This window comes from Adelges cooleyi, unplaced genomic scaffold (assembly GCF_023614345.1).
Source record: "Adelges cooleyi isolate 19-005CV unplaced genomic scaffold, UGA_ACOO_1.1 ACOO_flye_CR_arks_rails_tigmint_CR_PRNA_23, whole genome shotgun sequence".
Classification (NCBI taxonomy): domain Eukaryota; kingdom Metazoa; phylum Arthropoda; class Insecta; order Hemiptera; family Adelgidae; genus Adelges; species Adelges cooleyi.
In genome coordinates, this window is record NW_026095893.1 from 11,171,516 (window position 1) to 11,185,393 (window position 13,878).

The 13,878-nt window shown below is 27.9% G+C and overlaps 1 protein-coding gene across 1 annotated transcript in view; it reads left to right on the top strand.

Annotated features, from left to right (window-relative positions):
• The first annotated feature begins 4,981 nt into the window (after positions 1-4,981).
• The window catches only part of LOC126835443 (RYamide receptor), a 49,446-nt gene continuing 40,549 nt past the window's right edge, over positions 4,982-13,878 (top strand). The window contains exon 1 of the mRNA XM_050568034.1: positions 4,982-5,131. The gene's annotated coding sequence lies outside the window, so the exon portion shown is untranslated. The remainder of the gene's footprint in view (positions 5,132-13,878) is intronic.

The window sequence follows — 13,878 nt, forward strand, 5'->3', positions numbered from 1 at the left end:
AGTAGGTTTCATTGAAAAATTGTTTTTGGACGTGCAGAACGTGAAAATTCAAGGATACGTTTTAAGACGACTAATCCCTAATTCTTTTTTTTTACGACATGAAAAAATATTGTGACCAACGTTTTTAGATTAAACAGCTTACGTGCTTTATGTCCATTGTACACTTTTATAGCCGAAGTAAACAATTTTCCCACTTGTCACGTCTGTGTTTACATCTACTAAATAAGTTTAAAAAGAGCTATGATTTGACGCATTGGAATTATAGCAGACTTACAGAAAATTAATGTTGAGTTATAATTTGTATTCAGTGTTTATTATTATATTATGATATAATGCACTTGTAATATAAAAATACTTGAATTTAATGTTTTAGTAAATCTAAATAAAATGCTTCCTTGTTTTTTGTTGTTAAAAATTAGGCAGACATCTTACTTTTAGTGCTTTAAGTAGTGTAAGTAATTTTCTGTATCAAATTAAAATTTAAAAAAAAAATATATACGGCAATATTAAGAATAAGTTTTTGATGAGTACATAACTTATCAGTCAGGTTACCAACATATTATTCATCTTAACATTATTCCAAAAACCAATACAAATCAATCTATAAAAAAACTTTCATAATAACCAGTCTACAACGTTATGCATATAATTTTAAACGGTTTTTGAGGTACTATAAACATAGGTAGTAGGTACACTACGTGTAATATTCTTTTAACACTATTTATATACACATGTGAATTACTAGTTACATATAAAAATTATCAATACGCACTAAGAGAAATTTTAAGAATCTATTTCATTAAAACAGCTTTAGTTTATAAGATAAGGAACGATTACAAAAAATATTATTTAATTTATTAATTTTTATTACAATTTATATAAATTACTTTTTTTTGCTGTTAGACTTATGTAACTCATAAAAAAAAGTTGGGTGCATTTTTTCTCATTAGTTATCATATTTGATTTAAATTTATTAATGTGAGTTATCATTTAAATATTTTAAGTTATTTGTGAGCTAACACAATATGTTTATAAATAACAACGTGCATGAAAAATTATTATTTAATTTAACCATCCAAATAATATATTATAACAGTGCTATAAAGTATAAACATGTTATAGTTCTAGATTATGAAAATATGCAAATAATTTAGCTGTTTTTAGTATATTATATTATTACATTTAATAAATAAAATAATTATTTTATTACCACCAATAATCTCAGTCTCTGTGTTACCACACTTCACAAAAAAAAAAAAATAGACAATTAACTGATTTAAAATGGGTTTTGAGCAAAAACAATAACAACGAAGATAGGAACCAAATTTGAATTCGTCGTAATAATGGCAAAACCACTAATCAGTAATCATGTTACAAAGGAAATTCGAGTACGGACTTGCAACTTCAACTGTCAAACTTTGATTAAAACAGGTAGGTAAGCGGATGGTGAACTTTCTACAGAGGTAAATTACTACTAATCACTTCTTACATAATTGAAGTGTTTAAAAATGTGTACACGCTTATTCCATTATTCAGTAAAGGTAGTGATGAAACATTAAGCTCGTTGTTAAATGCTTGCATGCTTAACTATATTACCAAAATGCCTTAACACTTATTAGTTGTGTTTATACTAGTTTGTTCAACTCGTATCACACAAAGAACATTTCAGGAATATAATGCATTACAACAATTACATTTTACTACAAAGTTCATTGGAATACTGATGCAATACAACATATTATCTATATAAGTAACATAATTCAAAGTTCATAATTGTTCAACATGCCTTAAGGCAATTTAGGTTCTACACAATCAACACTATCTAAAGTCTTTCTTTAAAGGAAAGATGGTAGGAATGTCTATAGCTAAAATCTATTGTCATTATATAAAATCATTAAACAAAATTACGAATTAGTAAATACTAAATAATGCTATAAAATATTTACTTTTAGTTACATACATTAGTTGGGCCTCGTGGTTTCTTTTTGGAAACCATCTAAAAGTATTATTTTATTTATCACACAAACTATGCAAATCTGAATACATGATTAAGTTAAAATGCTACGGTCACTAGAGTTCAAATCGGTTCAAACTCTAAACGCTATGAAAATATATATTTAAAAAAAATTCAAGAAAGATACTCTATGACAAACAAACGGATGTGAGGAAATAAAATTTAAAAAAAAAATAATTTATGATATCTTTTAAACAGTTTTAGACAACTGTCTTATGCAAGAAGCGTAGGTAACTCTTTAGCGTATATTTTAGCTTCGATGCGGATTTGAGCATGTTTTGTTTTTACAATGATGTTTTTAACTTTTTTTTTTTTATGTTTGGACCAACAATATTTCCTAAATCATTAAACCGATTTCATTACGTAGCAAATATATGGATCAGAAATCGTACTTAAGAGGTACTATATAAGTCTAAAAATACAAAAGGTCACCTCTTCCTTTTTAAAGACGAGAAAAATACCTGAAAAATAAATATACGTTTTATCTTGAAAAAATTACGGTTATAACTTTTATAAAAGTAGATTAATTACTTCTTAACTTGTAAGGGATAAACTTAAGATACAGTACTACCAATATACAGAAAAAACCCTAGAAAAAAATCATAACCCTTTTCTCCAAAATGGGTAAAAAAATTTTCTTTTTAGGTATAATTTTAAAGCTTAACTGAAAATTAAACGGAAGGTTACATAGTTTTATTTTAAAAATCTGTTGTCAAACTTTTTTTATTAAAGAAAACCAAAATCAAAAACTAAATTAATAGAGTAGTAACTGAAAAATATTTAAATGTTTTCTGTACCTACCTCTGAACGCGATGAACGTTAGTCCGATAATGATGATTTGCAGGTTATTACAGTAGGGCATTGAGAATTTGTTATTGCATTAATTTATAGCAACGAATTTCCATTAGAATTTTTCCTTTTATAATTCACTAGGAGTGTAAGTCCTCGTAAGAGAGTATACTAGATATTTAACATTATTATGCTTTCTTGAAAAGTTTGCATAGTGTGACTTAAGTTGGTTTAATTTTGGGCTACAGAATGTATTATTGTTTATTAGGTGTAGCCTCTTGGTGAAATGGAAACGAATTATTAGGAATCAACCCTAATTGTATTTACCGTACCTATTACTAACAATACAAATTTTTTATGATGCTAAATCACATACAAGATGTTTAATAATTTTTACATATATTATAAATTTCCCAATCATCCGTCTAAATGTTTAGTAGATTATTCTCAAATCAAATTTAAACAAACTTAACATTCAAATAATCATAGGAAACCCAAATAGTCAATTAACACGATTAGTAAACTTGTTTATCGTCATGACATTTATTTTGACTTAATACTTTTTATAATCTATAGTATCACAACGAAGCGATTGTTGAAAAGTAATTTAATCACTTTCAGTTATAATAACTATACCGAAGTCCTGTGGCCTCCTCACTGTACTGGCTTTGTTATGAGACGGTGCCTGTACTCTGTATTACAGTTTTGTATTTGCTTTTCTAATTTCCCTAGGTGTACTTAGTAGAAAAACAAGTCATTTCTATATATTTTATGTTCTTAAATGTTATGCAAATAATTATTATTGACTAGTTTAGTGGTGTCCCGTACCAACGAGATAAAATTAACTATGATTTAATCATGTTTAAAAAAAACCATCAAGATCTTCATAAGAAGTAAAGGCAGTATTAAAAATAAATATCAACAATAGTGGGTACATACAAAAAATATTTTATGTTCCAAATCTAACTTATTGTTAATAAAATTAAACAAATTTAAAATTTACTACTCCGTAAAACACCTATTCGTATTTTTAATAACTACTATTGTTTGTTCTTATAAAATAACAAATTACCTAAAGTAAATACTGTAAGTCTCAGTTATGATGTTTAAAACTAAATCATACAAATTTATTGATCCGCAGAAAACGTTAAAAGTACCTAGCAGTAATACGAGTAGAATACTTGAAGAAATAAAATAACATAAATACAATTATAAAAACCATTAGTTAACTTTTAACAAGAATTCGCGTGACATACCGTAATGGATAAACTTATGTTTTTTATATCAATAAAAAACTATAACAATTATACCATCATTAATCATCTTACAACCCCTACCTGGTACCGTTATTTTTTAATTAGTTGGTATTTCGGTATAATTTATAGACCCGACTAGACGACATTCATTGGATACGTTAATATCAAAGTTGTTATTATGATTGAAATTAATATTTACAATCAATAGTTTTCGTGACTAGTATTTACTTGAAAAGTGTGCAAATTAGTTTTATAAATTACAATAATGAATATTTTATTAAAATATAATTTGTTTTGCTAAGTCGTAGAAACTTTTTTGATTGGTTTTCCGGTTTCCTCGTTCGCTTAACACATTTCGAATTCACTTTAAGCCTTGTCAATCCAAATAAATGAAATTCGGTCATGATTTGGATGTGTATTGTGCTAACGTACGTGCTATAAATACTTGAATAATAACAGATTGCTGTATCGCGTTGCTGCTATGGTTACGTGAACAATCGCAGATATTTATACACTTTACAAGTCCGAATTCTGTTAAACAATAATATGTAATTACTTTGACGGATCTTAGCTTCTAACTATAATCGAGAAAACAGACAAAAAAAAAATTAAATATCATCATAGTAATAGATTTAAAGCGCAAAAAATATAATACCACGCAATCACGCTATCCATTTACAGTACATTACTTGTACACGTACTTGCAATATTTGTCCGTGTAGAATAATGTTGCATTAAAGACAAAAATCTAATAACAACATGACCTTAGGGTATTATTATGGTTATTAACATTTTGTGAATGATATACCTTACACAGTGCTATGCTATAAAATGGTTCAGCACTTGCGCGGCTTTTATACAAGGCGACAGCACCCAAGAGCACAAGTTTGGGGCGCCAGTTTAGTATCGTCGACCGCGTAACCACAAAGCTGTGTGTTCACTCAGTGTGTTGTTTCTTCCGCGTTGTCTTCATTTTGATTGGTTGTGGATACGAAGAAGAACTCTGAAAAAAAAAACACGATGAAATATAATTATGTATACATGTAAATATTTACATCCGAAAACGAATATCGTAAGTATTTACATTTGATATTATAATAACAATAAAATAATTTAATCATTACAATTAAAATAGACCCGTAGAAATTTGCTTAGGTAATTCTATAAGTACATAAATATAAATACGTGTGTATATAAATAGCATTGGCGCAAATATCTGCACTGTGTTAGCTGTTGTAGCAAAGAATTTTTTTTTTTACATAGTTAATTTTCCAAAATTTAAAACAAAAATAAGAATACTTAAAGAGTTACGGATTAATGAAAAATTATTGGAAATCTTATCTGAAAATAATATTAGATTTAGATATATTTAGATTTTAACCAGATATTTAAACAATACCATTATACATATTAATCATAGTGACGCTTCTAAAACTAGGGGTTTATTGAAAAGTTTTAACTTTCAACTTCGTTTTAAAAAAAATAGTTTATTGTAAAGATAAAACGACACTTTTTTAATGGAAGTCCAAAAAATATGCTGTTAAATAAATTTCTCTTAACTACTTTTATTTATAGTAGTATAAAAATTATAATAGTTCTTTGAATGATGCCATATTCTTAGGTTATTTTTATATTATAAAAATTAGAAAACGCATTAAGAATTATCGATGATCAAATTTAATTATTAAGTTTTGACTCCTGATAAAATATATTTAAAAATTATTTTGAACAATTATAGTTATAAATAAAAAAAAGTCTTCGATTAAGATCATATTTGATCCCTTGTACTCTAAGAAATAAAAGGACCAGTTATTATGTTTTACTAATGCATTTAAAAAAAACAAGTTGATATTTTCATTTGTGTTATTAAACTTTGTTAAAAAACGAAGTTCAGAATAATCTGCATATATACAAGTACAAATAAGTATAAACAAAATAACTACAAAAAAATAACTTTTAAATCTGTAATAATTTACAATACATTGCAGTAATTAAATTCTCGTAAGTTAAAAATATGTAAATAGAATGTTAACTTTTCCACATTTTGTGAATAACATGAGTAATGTATATAAGTAAACTGTCGTAAATTAATAAAAATACCTTCTTTAATATCTACTCAAAAAATATATAAAAAAAAATCTTAAGATTATGAGCTAAAACTAGAAATGGAGAAGCATAATAACCTTTTTACATTTTTAGGCTTTGTTATGAGTACATGAATCTAGTAAACGAGTAAATAAATCGAATATACAAGTAAAACAATTAAGCAATCAAAAAATAAATTAAAATTGACGAGTAAACAAATCAAGTAAATAAATCGAGATTATTGTATTGTTTATTTTTATTTGTTTTTTGTAAACATAGTAATGTATTATAATAATTTATGTATTTCATGTCATGTAAAATATACCTATTACTTACTCTTTCTTTACTTAATTAATGGAGTGACATAGCTGCTTAATAATTACTACTGTATTTTAAACAATAAATGATAACATATATAATTGTTTAGTTAATTGATTTAAGTTCAACAACAAAAGTTAGTTTTAAATTTAAAAATCAATATAATATCACTCAATAAGTTTATTAATTATAGTGTACACGAAATTTAGTAGGTAAAAGTGTTACGTCACTCGGGTAGAATAAATGTTGTTAATTCAAAACAACTGTCGTTGGGAAGACGTTTTCACCTTTCGATTTGATACTCGGTAACAATAATATACGATAGCACCTTTATCAGTATTATCAATATATGTTTACCACTTGACCCATCAAATCGATGGCACAGCTCAAAAGGGTGCATTTTGTAATAAATTTACAAAAACGAAAATGTATAATGACATATAGAATAAACTCAGTCATACATTTTAGCACTAAACATTTGAACCTATGTCCTTTAGCTTCTAATATTTGTACTCACGTATTTTTAATAACCATTAAAGGGAGGTGGGACTTGGAGTTGAAAATAAAAACGATTGGGTTGAGATGAAGTCGATGACGATCAAAAGAATATTACAACTGGCACAGGTGTCTGAATCTAAGACAAACTGAAATGCAATAAGCTTTCAAATTAACTATACAGTCAAAAGTCAGTACAATAGTAGGCGATGCGTAAGCGCGAGACTAGAGAGCCACAATAAAAGTGTAATATAAAACACCTTGTTTATGTCACAATGCTAGGACACAATACATATATTAGTATAAAGCAATGTAACTGATTGTACCGACACGTCGACTCTCACTTAACCATCTAGTCACCTGTTAGTCAGTCATAGGTTCCATCAGTGTATATAGTTTCAAATTTAAATCTCTAGTTATGTTAAAAAAATTCCATTTTTTTGCTTCTAAATAGATATATTTAAATAACTATTATTCGATGAATTGGTCTCTTGATGAAATGTGTTAATGATTTAATTTGACGAAAAAGATTTTTACCGACTGTTATAGAATTTAAGATTACAGTTCATATACGCATTGGCCTAGGAAAGGAAAAATGGCAATTATTCTACAATGCAACAAATAATTTTATTTTTATTTTCAGTAAACACTATCTGAAAATGTCTGAGGTTTCATATTAAATTTAATGGTTTGTAACCTTTAGTTTAAACTAGAATTTATTATGATATCAGCTGTAGTCTCACAACATCATATTATTACAATTTAGCTGTCCAGATTCAAGGAAGCCGACCATACTCCTACGTACAAATACCACCTTTATAAAACATTAAGATTCTCAAAAGGTAGAGACGATGGCTAAAATTCAAAAGGTTCATTAGTATAAAACCAGATTCATATCATGTTTTCTGACTAGTTTATGTAAAACATTTAATTATTACCGTACCTAGCGTTCTCTAAAAAAGCATGTAAACGCTTTGAATTTTTATGTAGCTTACTCATATTAAAACGTATAAAAATATTAGGAATAAACTTATAATGAGATACAAAAATTAAATTAAATTTTTTCAACAATACTATCACGTTTTAATCCAATTACTCTAAACAAATTAATTTGCATAGAAATATGTGAAGATATCATGTAACAAAAAAACTAATTTACTTAAAAATCTACAAAACTATTTAAGTTTTAACGATAATGCACGATAAGAAATAAAAGCGTTGTTAAAGTTTTAACTTAACTTAAATTTAAAACTTTTATTTTTGTAATACATTGTATAAATGTAATTTCACGTTTATTTGAAAGCACTAAGCGTGCAATTCCTTACTGTTTTATCTTTTTTATCTATTTAAACAAAAAAATAATACACTTAAAATGGTCGTACTAGTGATATTCTCAGGATTTACTTTAAATGACAGAAATAAAAATATACTTGTTTAAATAACCTTAAAAAAAGAACACTATTTCTAAAAATTATTTTATATAAATAAAAAAAGCGGTTATTTTGTTTTCTTGTCTGAACTCTAATCTAAAACAAAATTGGATTATAATATTTACGGGGTGATTCTTTTAATGTCCTACACCACTTTTCTCTCAAAATTATTGAAATTTAAAAAACATTTTTGTTTATGCTTTATTACAAAATTAGATAAAATTAGTATTTAAATTTACATATTTTTTAGTATTTTCTAGAGCTTATTATCAACTTTTGAAACTATAGTAATATATTTTATATTTAATTAAGAATATTTTGCTGAAATTTTGCCTGGTTGTTAACCAATTAGAACAAATGGTTTTGAAGTTATTAAGGTTTAAAATGTAGGACTTGAACTGGAGTGCGGTTGAGTAATGTGCACAGATACAAATAACTCTGTAGCTTACTAAAAGTTTGACTTTTTTCCTTAGCTTTATTTAAAAATGAACGACTCTTTTATGGCAAATGTGCTTCTGTCAATTTTTTTGAATTTTGTGTAGAATACAATTTAATAGGCCTTAAAAATGTAATATTACTATCACCGTTTTATAAACAGTTATGATGATAACCTTATATTATGAGTTTAATTTATTGGTTTTGTTTTTTTTAAACTCATTTAAATATCTTTACTGCTTGGCAAATAAATTTCAGCTCGTGTATAATTCATAAAGGACTTGAATACTATTTTTTGACGTTCTGTGTTAAGTATGTAAATACATTGTTGTTACAGTCTGTAGTTTTTCTGTTACATTTCAATGATAATTTTTTTGAGTGATTTTATATGTATTAAAGCGTCATATTTTATAACACTGAAGTAATAATTTGTAAATCTGTACGGAAAATAATAAATGTATAATATACAATTATATAGAATGTAAACTATGTATAATGAAATTTGAACTGAATAATAATAATAATGACTGGATAATGACTTTTCCATTACAATAATTTATAAAATTGATTGCTTTAGTAATAATGGACGTTGTTTAAGTGGGTTTTAGGAAATAAATACCTTATGAAAATATTTGGATTTTATAGATGGAAGAAGTTGTATTCTTATTTCTGTAGTTTATGATTAATGCTTAAGATTTAGTGCGATAAAACTGAGAAGGTATTGATTTTACAATAATATGTTTTAGCTTCAATGCAGAACCGAGAAGGTATCGTTTTTTTTTTTTTGTGTGTGTGTGTATTGGCTTTACGATATCTTTTTAACCACCAGTAACTTATTCACTTACTACTACTACTACTAACTTCTATACTTACTATTAATACTTACTTCCGTGTAATACTTTCTTACTATGTTGGTTTATTCCGTGCTTGATTTGAACCTACTATCAACAAATTTGCATCGAATCATTTATTTTAAAGTGATTTTATCACTTTCAGTTATAATAATTCTAGTAGACCTGTGATCTTCCCGGCCCCACTATGCCCACTGTACTGGCTTTATTATGAGAGGGTACCTTTACCAGTATTGCTGTTTTGTGTTTATTTTTCTTGTTTCCCTAGGTGTATTTAATAGAAAAACAAGCCGTTGTATAATGAAATTAAAAATGCTCGTTGATTTATAAAATATTAAACTTAAGTATTAACCTACTAAAATTACATATATTTTTACATCTATGAGTATCTAAAAAGATATATTGATTTAATCATGTTTGGACCACAATATCACTTGAACTTTATATTACTTTAAACAATATGTAATACAATCTGTGTGCACATATATTTAAGACAAAACAATTAATTTACTAGAATGCACTTATCTATATTTCTACTAAATTATTAGACAAATATCTAATTCAATTAGTATCTAAAGAATTATGTAATGGATTTATTATCAAAAAAAAAAATTAAATCACTGTATTCGATTCAGTTACTATTTTTGTATTTCTTTATAATTTCGCACGCATGATCTTCCTGAAACGTATATTCATGGGAAAAGAGAATTCTTGTTTTTCGTTATCCCATAATGATGTTTGTTTTTTTTCTAAAATATTTATGTAACTTTCGACTTTGTTTACATCATCTTTCAATTTGTCTATTTGATTGATCAGAACCGTATTTGCAGGGTTCAGATCTTTAGGATTGTCCAATTCAATGAATACTAGACTAATTATGTTCATAGGATATGAACACCGTCTAAATATTTACCTATCCATTTGGGTGTTGAAATTGGTTTACTTTTTTTCTCGGGAAATTGAATAAATTCTCCAAATTCAAGGTGAGTTATTTCGAAATGCTGTTTTACTTTTTCTGGATAAATATCTAATTCGACAAAAACATTTAACAACTTGTAAACCTTTTCGCCCAAAATATCGATTTCGTCTCCGAAAAATGTAATTCTATCACTTACGTGTCCGTGTTGTTTCTCTTCTATATAATACATTTGATTAAATATCAAAACGTATGTAGCAATAACATTCAACACGGGATAGGCCGTAGCGGCCAACACTTGTCGTTGAAACGATTCCAAGCACTGTATATCGATCACAAATAATTTTGCCATTTGAAAATTTTGGAATAATTCTAGATGATCTACCCTATTATAGGCAGACGGGACAGATTTAATGTTTTTGTTTTGGTCATCGGACAAGATGACGTAGAACAACGCTTTTCTAGGTTGAAAATGTTCATTTTCTGTGTTTGGGTTTTCCTCCATTATATATTTCATCAACAACGCGCTACCGTATAATTCGTACATACCTCTTTTCAGGCTCTCATCGCCAGTTTTGTACCACTATTTCGGTAACACTTCGTTGAGCGTCACGTTGATTCAAGGAAATATAATTCATATTGTAAATACTTTTAGGACAATTGATTGGAAAGCTATCAGATATGGATATCAATCGTTTCTTAAGGGGGCTCCATACAGACCATTTTTTCAGTCAAAACACATCATTTTTATTCCATCGCACAGGCCTAACCAGTGATCCGATAAGCAATCTAAAAACAGATTTCAATTTGTCATAAAGTTTACTTAGGATCGGTCGAAGTACTTTTTTCAATTTTTAATTTTAACCTTTTCTAAATTTTATTTTAAAATGTTGAAATTTTATAAAATGTTCAAACGTGTTATATACATAGTAGGAATAAGATATCATATAATACGTCGACCGATCTCAAGTAAATTTCATGACAAATTCAAATCTGTTTTTATATTACTTATCGGGCTTTTACTCATAGACAAAATGATTTTAATTAAAACTAATACCTTGAAGCTTATACAAATTAACGGGTAAATTTATTGACATGGTCGAAATTTATTTAAATCAATTTTTTCTTAAATATTACCTATACAAAACTCCTTAAAAATGGTCTGTATGGAGCCCCCTTAATGATATCGATTAACATATTTTACACGTCTCACGTCTGTGCTCTATTAATCAATGAGCTGCTTGTTATGTTAACTGTTTGAGTTGTTGGCCTGTAAGTCGTTAAACATCGTCAAAACAATTTCTCCTTGAGTTCGCAAGTCGTTTTCGTAAGCTTTGTGTTCTACATAGGTAAACTTTCGTCTATCAATGACGGTGAAATTATAGGATAACATATTCATGGTCGATTGTAAATAATAATACACATATCTCGAATAATAACAAGTTGTTATATTTTCCGGCCTAACCCTTGTTAGTTAAAATCGCTAGCGAAACAAAAATTGACAATAACATGATAATATTCTAAACTCCGAACACGCTGTGACAGTAATATTATGAATAAGACAAATCACGTGACGCACGTCTGTCTTTGAGGTGAAATTTAAGGGTGTCCATTTTTATATCAGAAAAATAAGCATCGTCAAAAACAAGTATTATATTATTTTTCATTGATGCTAAGCTGAAAACATATTGATTTAACAATGGCGTACGTTTCGACATAAGCGTCGTATTTTCTTTATAATACGGATGCAAAATATTTACTTAGAATTGACCCAATTTTTCTCTAAGCTATTGTATTATAGTATACGTTCTGACAATAAGAACCTCTTCGGTAGAACTGATAACGAGGTACGGTGGACCATCAAGTATACAACGGCGACCGAAATCGGAGCTGACAACAGGGGAGAGATAAATGGGACAGGGGGATTTCCTAAAACGTTTTATTTCAGACTCCCGTTTGCCAAATCAATGAAAGAAATGTCGTACTCCAAACTATAAACTATAGACGTCGAAGTCTAAATTTTAATAGTTTACTTTCTGATCAGTAGCTAATGAGAAATCAGTGGAATATAATTTAAAAGAATAAATTTGAATACTCGTAGTTGTTAATGGGTTTAAAAATACACCATAAAGATTACAAGTAAAATTAAAAAAAAATATGTGAAAATCAAAATCAAAAGTATAGGGTGTTCCAGAAAGCAGCCACATTTTGAAAATTCTACTACTTTTTTAATATTCGTCCAAAAAACGAATAACACATACCATGTTCGGGAGGTCTTGAGGTTTTATGTGTAGAACATAACATCGGGCATATTACCGCCCCTGCTCACCCTACAGGCCAACAACTCAACGTCCATGAAATTTCGGAAGACGCTTTCGCAGATTTCGGCGTCTAGGTCAATCATCACTCGCCTGATTTCCGTGGCCTCCACGGTGTTGTGACCTGACCCCTTGTGACTTTTTCTTGGCTTTACGTACTTCCATAAGAAAAAGTCGCAGGGGGTAAGGTCACGAGACCGTGGTGACCACGGAAATCAAGCGAGTGATTGGTGATCTAGACGTCGAAATCTACGAACGCGTCATGGCTTGTAGGGCGAGCACTGGCGGTCATATGCCCGATGTTATGTTTCACACATAAACCTCAGGACCTTCTAAATACAATGGTGTGTGTAATTTTTTTTTCGGACAAATATTAAAAAGTTATAGAATTTTCAAAATGTGGCTGCTTTCTAGAACACCCTATACAAACGAGAAAAATGGTTTTAAAAGAATACCTAAATATTTTGGTGACTTTGGATTCAGTTATCACAGGTATAACTACCGGTTATAACCCATTATATATCTGAGTAATCAGATAACAGGCACTAACCAGTAGATCAAAATGTCGATAGTGCATATTTTTAAATGATTTAATTCTATAGGAGTGGTGTTTTAACTGTTAAATGAAATCATTAGATACATCTGTTTCGATAGGTATCGTTATGAGATTAAAAAATGTAATATTAAAGACTATTCCAGTAAAAATAACTTTTGTTTTTACTTTGTTTATAAAATTAAAAAAATAAAAACATAATCTATGTTAACAAAAACCATGGATTATTTATTTTAAATTTACATAATGTAAGTAGTAAAAGAGGTTATCAATTATTTTTAGACATCATTTAAAAGACTTTTTTTCTTATTCATAAATAGTTCACATTAAAAATTAAAATGACTTTTCTTCAAACTTTGGGTGAATTTTGTTTATTAATGTTAAAAACGTCATCATAATGAAACAGATCATCACAACA